At 40.0% G+C, this 8,882-nt stretch overlaps 1 pseudogene; it reads right to left on the reverse strand.

Moving 5' to 3' along the window:
- Positions 1–472: 472 nt before the first annotated feature.
- LOC132301996 (small nucleolar RNA R71) lies at positions 473–571 on the reverse strand (annotated as a pseudogene).
- Positions 572–8,882: the final 8,311 nt, after the last annotated feature.

The following is an 8,882-nucleotide window of genomic DNA, read 5'->3' on the forward strand; positions in this document are numbered from 1 at the left end:
TTCCATATGGAATGCCAAGGCCAATGTATGCTCCACAACCTCCCATCCACAATCAAGGAATTCAAAACCAAGGTGTTCATATTACACCTCAAGTAGCTAATCCACCTCTTGCTTTAAGAGACCATTATGTACCTAATGAGTATAATGCACCTATATGCATCCAATTGCCTCCATTTAGAGCACATCATTATGAAATTAAGCCACAAACCATTCAAATGCTTCCTAACTATCATGGACTTCCAAGTGAAGAACCTTACAAGGATTTGGATGAGTTTCTTGAAGTATGTTCCACCATAAAATATACGGACATGCCGGAAGAGGTTTTAAGACTCAAACTTTTTCCATTCACCTTAAAAGACAAGGCAAAGTATTGGTTTAACAATCTTAGGCCTTTTTTAATCACTTCTTAGGCAGAAATGCAACAAGAGTTCTTGAAAAAGTACTATCCGGTTTCTAAGACCCATGCCATGAGAACCTCAATTCGAGAATTTTCACATGGGGATGGAGAAACATTTCATGAGGCATGGGAACGCTTCAATGAATTGCTTAGGAAGTATCCACATCATGACATGCCTAAATGGCAATTAGTTCAATACTTCTTTGAGAGCTTATCGGACAACTATAAGGGTATGGTTGATGCTTCCATGGGTGTCTCATACATTGATAGGCATGAGGATGACGTGTGGTGTCTCTATGAAAGCATGAGTGAAAATTCTTTGCATAGAACACTATCATCCAAGAATGGTAGAAATTCACAAGGTAGGAAGAGTGTTGGCTTACATCAAGTCGACCATTCAAATGAAATAGCCGTCGAAATGAAGTCTTTATCTCAAAGGTTTGATCAATTTTTGATTAACTAAAACTCGGCGAACCAAGTATCTTCCTTCCCTAACCATTCTCATCGTGCATCAAATGAAACATGTATGACTTGTTCTAGTGTTCTTCATTCTACTTCTCATTGTCCTCACGGACAAGTGCTAAGTGAACCTAATGAACAAGTTAATGCGGCTTTTATGAACCAAGGGAACAATCCTTATGGTACTCACTATAATCCAAGTTGGGGGAATCATCCGAATTTCTCTTGGAAAAACCAAGAAGAAGGCTCAAACCCTTCCCAAGGCGGTTTTCAAGGGAAGTACATTCCACCTCCACTTTAAAACCAAGGATCCCAAGGTTATAGACCCTATCAATCACAAGGGAATCAATTTGCTAATTCTCATTTTCCCAACCAATCTTATTCCCAAGGTAATACTAGAAGTCCCGCTTTTGAAGAGAAAGTTTTGAATGCTTTGGGCACTTTAGAGGCTAACACTCAATTGCGTCATTCTCACTCTCAATCTATTGCGAAGCTAGAAACCCAAGTAGGGCAAATAACAAGCACTCTCAATGTAAGAGAGAAGAGAAAGATGCCTATAAATGCCCCACCTAAGCAACAATGTGTTGTGGAAACCCATTCCTCATTGGAAGGCCACACCATTGAACATGTTAATGCGGTGACTACCTTGCGGAGTGGTAGGATTGTGGACAATCAAGTTGGAATGTCTAATGAAGAGAGTGAACCAATGCAACCTCAAGTTGTCACCCGTCCCGTTTCACATCCCATTCCTCCTTCATTGCATATACATGATCTTGTAAATGAGAAAGGTTTAAAAGATGTGTTTGAAAAAGAAGTTTTGAAAAATGATGTTGAAAATGTTTTTATTGAAAAATGATTTGAAAACTTCTTGCGTTGAAGAGAGTTCAAAAGAAAATTTTGAAAAAGTGTTTGAACCAAAGGTTCCATTTCCGGATGCCTTAAATGATCAATTTCAAAAGACAAGCAAAAGGCAAAAACCAATAAAATCATGGAAATGTTTAGGCAAGTGAAAGTTAATCTTCCACTATTGGATGCAATCAAGCAAATTCCGGCGTATACCAAATTCTTGAAAGACTTATGCACCTAAAAGTGGAAGAACAAGAGCCAACCACCAAGAAAAGTGGTTTTGACCGAGCAAGTAAGCTCAATTTTGTAACATAACACTCTTCCAAAGTTTAAAGACCCCGGTTCACCCACTACATCAAGCATTATTGGTGATCATATCATTAATCGGGCGCTTCTTGACTTAGGAGCAAGTGTTAATCTTCTTCCATACTCGGTTTATGTCAAATTGGGCTTAGGTGAATTGAAACCAACGTCGGTAGTTTTGCAACTTACCGACCGATCCATTAAGAAGCCTAGGGGTATAATTGAGGATGTTTTGATAAGGATTGACAAATTCTTCTTCCCGGTTGATTTCGTTGTCATAGACACGGAACCGGTTCCCAATCCTAAGAGCCAAATTCCCGTTATCTTTGGCCGTCCTTTCTTGGCAACCGTTAATGCTAACATCAATTGTAGGACGGGGATAATGAAGATTTCATTTGGCCACATGAAGGTGAAGTTGAATATCTTTAATCCTACACCTAATTCATTTGACAAATATGAAGGAGAAGTTAATATTGTAGATGAATGTCGTGATCTTCAATGCCAAGGAAATGAGCTTTTGTGTAAAACCAAAACTTCCAAAGGATCATCTTCAACCTTGCATTCTAAAAGTCTTGTTTCAAACTCTTACTTTGAAAGGGCATGGAAGCCCAAAAGTTGTAATTGCATAGACAAGGGACCAATGACTTCTTTTGAGCTTAATCCAACAAGTTCTTCAAAGAACCATTTGTTGGATGGAGTTTAAAGCATCTATCACCCCAACAAGGAGAGGATGCATTATAAGATCTTTGATCCGGGCTAAAAAAGCCCAATGTATTGCTAGAGACGTTAAAGACTATCAAAAGCATTCGTAGAGTGTCAAAACCCTATTCCTTCCCCATTTTTATCTTTCATTTCATTTCTTGCGAAGTCTAGATACTTGTTTTTGGTTCATATGCATTTCAAGGAACTTTGGTGAGGATTGCATAAGCTTTCATGTCATTATTGACCATTCTGCAAAGTTCGATTGATCTCAAACTTGAGTTCGATCGATCGAACTCTTCTCTGCATCCAACACTTAGAAAAATTTTTGACCTACAGAAACCTGCATCTAAATCACTTATTTGTCCCATCGTTCGAACCAACTCCAAGATCGATCAAGAGACCTTTGATCGATCCAACTTCCAAGTTCAATCGATCTCATGACTCAACACTTAGAAAAATTTTGAGCCTGCATCAACCTGCATATTTCAGCTCTTTGTCTGATCGTTCGAAACATTCCAAGATCGATCTAAAAGTTCTTCGATCGATCCAACTTCCCAGTTCGATCGATCTCATGTTCCAACACTTAGCCAAATTTTTGAACCAAAAACCTGCATATTTTTGCTCTATGTCTGATCGATCGAACTCTTGTTTCGATCAATCTCAATCTTCATTTCATTATTTTAACTTTATTTTGACTTTTCAAATTTTCAAAAATCCAAAAATATTTTCATTTTCATTTTTTTATTTATTTTCATTTTACTTTATTTTATTTTCATTTATTTTATTACATTAAAAAAAAAAAAAAAAAGAAAAAAAAAAAAGAAAACTTTGAAGAGAGTTCATCAAAGTTCAATCGATCACAGTTGAGTTTGATCGAACGAACTCTGTCGAAAATGTTTTTAAAAATAGAACCGAGGGTTTTTAGATCGATACCTTAGATCGATCCAACCCTCTCAAACCCTATCCCTCACTCCCTCTCTGCACCACTGTGAGCCTCAACCATCTTTACCATCTCCGGCGTGTTTTCCGGCGAAACACAGTGAGCTTTGACTCTCTTTCTCTCTCTTGCATTTCGGATCTCACCCCCTCTTCACATCCACTTCTCTCATTCGGTTGAGGTAAGATCCGAAGCACCATAGTTGATTGCAAGCTTTAATCTCATGTATCTATGCTTTATATGCCGAATCCATATCATTTTCATGATCAAATCCTCCATGGTTGAAGCTTGAAGTATATTTGTATATATTTGTATATATATTTGTATATATGCATATATGTTTTTGTATTTTGATTCGATTTGGAAGGATGGGCCATGATTGGGTGTTAGAAATTGTTGATTTGTCGTGTTGATGGGCCCACGAACACGTTCGTGTAGGCCCCATGCTTCCAAGGTCACAGATCTGTGACCTTTAGGTTTTCATCGTCGCATAGTTCGATCGATCGAATTAGTATCTCCGATCGATCTTGAGAGATCGATTGAACTCATGTCTTCGATCGATCGAAGTAGTGAGATCGATCTCACTTACTTTCAATCGATCCAACTTTTGTGATCGATCTCACTTCTTTTTATGATCGATCGAATTTCACAGATCTCACACACACACTTCATTCATCATACCCTATGTTCATGCTATCAGATCTATGCCCAATGCCTGTGATATTCCACATTGGATGCATTTCATACTTACATTGTTTAGCATGTTTCATATTCTACCACTTGCATTGATTCATGTCATATTTGTTTTGTCTATTTTACTTAACATACATGATTCTATTTCGCGCTTTTAAATTTCTTATTCTGGCACTAACTCCCATTGCAAGTTTTTCTTTTTCTTTTTGCAGGCCATGGTAAAGAGGAAAAACGTTGCCAACAGGCAACACGGGCCCACCCGCCATACTAGGCCACGGACAGAGGAGCCCGCAAAGCCCTCTTATGCATAGCGGGAGCCAGCACAGGCTACCCCGCCTCAGTCACCATCTCATGAGCCTGAGGATGATCACATACCATCCACTTCTACAGCTCATCCTGCTTTCACTCCATCACCATCTCCACCGCAAACTGGAGCTGAGCATTCACATATACCACCTCAGTCAGCTGAGCCTGCTCAGCCAGTTCATCTACGGCGTGATAGGCCCACGCCTTGATATGCACACATGACACTCGACCATGAGTCAGAGTTTGACATGGCCTTCTTCTCTCGATCGGTGCTGACCCGATCCGCCTACCAGGATATTATTCAGAGGGGCTTAGCCGCTATTCTTGCCCCCGTTATAGAGCCGGTTTACCCACGGCTAGTTCAGTTGTTCTACCAGAACCTCCGACCAACGCCGCGTACGACAGCTGAGATGGTCACTTCTATCGATGGCCATCCGATCACCATTACAGTGGACACTTTAGCCTGCTCTTGCCGCTGTCTACACAGATGTCCTCCAAAGCTTCAGGACACATATCCGAGGCTATTCAGACCTTCATATGCCGACTTGGCAGTTTCCCTCACAGGTCACCATGCCAGTGGCGAGACTTTCGCCACCCGGACATACCTTCCAGATGACCTATGGTTTACTGATTCCGTCCTTTACCGGAATATCTACATGGCGGGGCATAAGATTCAGATGAGGGGCGATTATCTGACAGCCCTTTACTCTTTCTACACCGGGCACTGGGTGTCCATTCCTGCACTCATCTAAAGCGTGATGAGGAAGCTGTATGACGAGTACATCAGCAAGGAAACGCCCGGACGGGCTAAGTCTCTTCCTTTCAGCCACCTCATCACCCAGATTCTCATTGACCAGCGCTATCCCATCCATCCTCGGGAGCACCCCGAGAGAGGTTCCTGTCACTTCCTCAGGAAGGACTGGAACAAGACCTACCGCTCCCTTATTACCAAGTTGGAGGACCACGTGGTACTGGCTGCAGCAGAGTTGGAGCTGGAGGAGGCACAGGTACATGCAGAGGCACCGGCATAAGCAGTAGCAACACATCCCGCAGCAGACAATGCACCAGTCGATCCAGCTGCCGAGCATTTAGATATCGACTTAGAGCGCCCTGCAAACGATGCAGAGCAGGACTCTCCAGCCAGGTTGCCCATTCATGAGCAGGAGCAGACTCAGGAGCTTTCTTCTGATTCATCTATGCCTGAGACTCCAAATATGACCCCCGGCTTTAGAGTACGTCTGCAGACGCTTGAGGATGCTGTTGTTTCCATCCGAGCTGACCTCACAGCCCACAGAGTTGAGTTTGCTGCCTTCCGCACGGATTTTGCGACCATGTTCAAAGATTTATCCAGAGACATCCGCGGAGCCAGACCTTCCCGTCCTACCTCATCTTCCTGAGCTCCCAGTTCTTTCTATCTTATGATCCCTCTCTCCTTTTGATACTTTATTACTGTCACTGTATTATTTTTATAGCCGGTCTGTCGGCTTTGATATTTTTGTTATACCTATGCTTTCTCTATTTTATATATCTATTTTTGTTATGGATGTCATATGATTGTATTCTCATATCTGTATGTTTGACTCCATCAGGTGCATCACAGTGACTTTAGTGAGAGAGTGCTACCCAATTTCCAAGACCACCCTTATACCTCTCTCATTTCGTTATCTGTTTATCCCATTTACACTTGTATGACCACTGTACACTGATTATCCCATTTTGTTATCTGATAAGTTTATCCAAGTGCCAATTTTCAGGACCACAGTTCATCCCAAGTTTGGGGGGCCATGCCACCCCACTTCGGATACTTCAGTCCCGATCATTTTTGCTTAGTTGCACTGGTATACTCTTTCCTTTGTTCTCTTTGCACATTGAGGACATTGTGCAATTTAAGTTTAGGGGGAATGGTACTCTACAGTGTTAGTTTTAAATTCAAATTTTTAGCATGACTTGTGTATTTGAGGGATATTTCTATGATTGGTCCATATCTAGCTATGATTTTAATCTTTTGAGGACTATATTGCTTAAAATTTAAAAATTGCTTGACTTAAGAGTCCAATACTCCTTGTATGCCTTACGAATGCCATTTAGGAGTAAATTTTTCGAAAGATTGATATCTTGCTTATACTTGTGGTCCATATCATTTTGATTTTATGATTATTTTGAGATTCACTCTAGTCTTTCTACACTAGCACCGGCGCACACTAGCATTCATTTGTGGGGTACATGCTTTGTTAATTACTGAATTGGTTATATCCTAATTGAGCTAGTAGTGCATTGAAAGCTTTCATTCTTGATAAAGGTGGATAACAACCCCTTTTCACTAAGTAGCCGGGATTCTAGCCTCATCAAGCACTGAACTTCTCGCGCCGAAAGGTGGAGGGCCCAAACTTTAGGTTAATAATTGTATCAAAAAAAAAAATGTTGCAAAAGCAATAAAAGTGAGGACTTCTCCCAAAAAGGTAAGAAGTAGGAAATGATTAGATGGTTGTTGTCTTGATTTATAGCCTAGTTGATTCAAGCTTGTAAGTCCGTAGGGGTATTTGAATGCCTAATGCCCTAAAGCCGTCTGGTTTGAGAGTCATTGACCTAACGCTCGACCTCATGGATCGCTAGAAAGCTTAATAGATCAACACATTGCACTATGCTTCCATCTTTGATCCTTCAAAAAAAAAAAAAAAAAAATCAAGTGAAAGGAATAAGCGCTCCTAAAACAATAAAGCTTTAATAAAAGGTCCACTTTTTGTCTTGATGATCGGTACTAGATTTGTGTGCTAGTTTGAGGGTAAGGATGTGATTAATTCTTTAGTTGGTTTAGATAGCAACACATTTGATGCTGGTCCACTCAAAAGGATTCTAGAGTTGTTTTAATTTGCATGATCATTTTCTTGATGTGTGGAGGACCATACTTGTTTGCTTGATATTGAAATTTTGGGAGATTGCTTAGAAAGGGTTGAAAAATTGCATACTTGAGGTAGTTTTCTCCCAATGCTTGTTTGCAATATTGGTGCCTCTTTTAAAAGAATGAGCTTAATGTTTGTGGGTACCATTTCTGGAAACCCTCACGAGACTTCACTCGTCCACTAGGGGTAACCTAGGGGTTTAAAAGGCTTACTGCATATGCTAAATGCAATCGTGTTCCCTACGAAAGTGGAGTTATCCAATTATTGTTTTCTAGATTCATACTCGTATAGTTGTTTATTTCATTCTTTTTCTTTCTAGTTCATTACTAGGGACTAGCAATAATTAAGTTTGGGGGTGTGATAAGCACTGAAAAGTGCGTATTTAAACCCCTTAAGCTTAGGCATTCTAGTACCTTTATCTATCTTACTTTACCATTTTAAATTGATTTCATATTATTTCATTTTTCAGGCACTTATCCCGAAAATAAGCTAATTCAGCCAAATAAGAGCTTAATTGAAGCAATTCTGGGATTCATCAAAGAAAGGAGCAAAGTGGAGAAAGAAGGAAGCAAATGAAGCCAAAGGTGGCAAGCAGCAAAGTTCGATCGATCCAAGTTCAAGGTTCGATCGATCGAACTTCCTCCAGTGCGAAAAAGTTAAAATTCCATCTCATTGAAAGTTGTCCTTTATCCAATCATAAGGGAATATTGTGTGCACGACCCCAACTCATTTTGGGTGTTATTTTGACCTACCTATATAAGGATAAGGATTGTTTTTACAAAGGAGAGCCAATTTTTAATTTCATATCATCTCTTGGAGAGGAAGCTTAGAGGAGGAGGAGGCTAGAGACACCATTGGAGACTCTTCATCAACAAGGAGCAGATTTCAACCATGGAATTAGCCCTTGAGGGTTGGAGCATCATCACCATGAGTGGCTAGACATCCTCTTGGGGCTAGAGTTAGCCCCAAGCATGTTTTCTATATCTTAATCTTGTGTATTATTGAGGGATTAGTGTTATAATTGATGTTTTGAGACTTTGATATATATAGATCTTGTTTATTCAATGATTTATGTGGTTTAATGCTTCCAATTGGTCATTTCATTCTATCCATATGTCTATGTATGCTAGAATAGATGTTCATGTGCTTGTCTCTAGATTTTGTGTTATTGATGCATGTCTATGTGTATTGATGCTATAGATTTGAAGATTGTCAAAACATTGTGCTTAAAAGAATGCTTTTGTGATTTTCTTGATGGTTCATGCTTATCTCTTGATGGATTGTGCCTCTCCCTTAGTTTATTTTCATGCTAGTAGTATAGATGTAGTGTAGTTGTAGT

Source organism: Cornus florida, unplaced genomic scaffold (genome assembly GCF_030987335.1).
Source record: "Cornus florida cultivar Cherokee Brave unplaced genomic scaffold, ASM3098733v1 CherokeeBrave_3.0.0_Hap2_Chr03, whole genome shotgun sequence".
NCBI lineage: Eukaryota > Viridiplantae > Streptophyta > Magnoliopsida > Cornales > Cornaceae > Cornus > Cornus florida.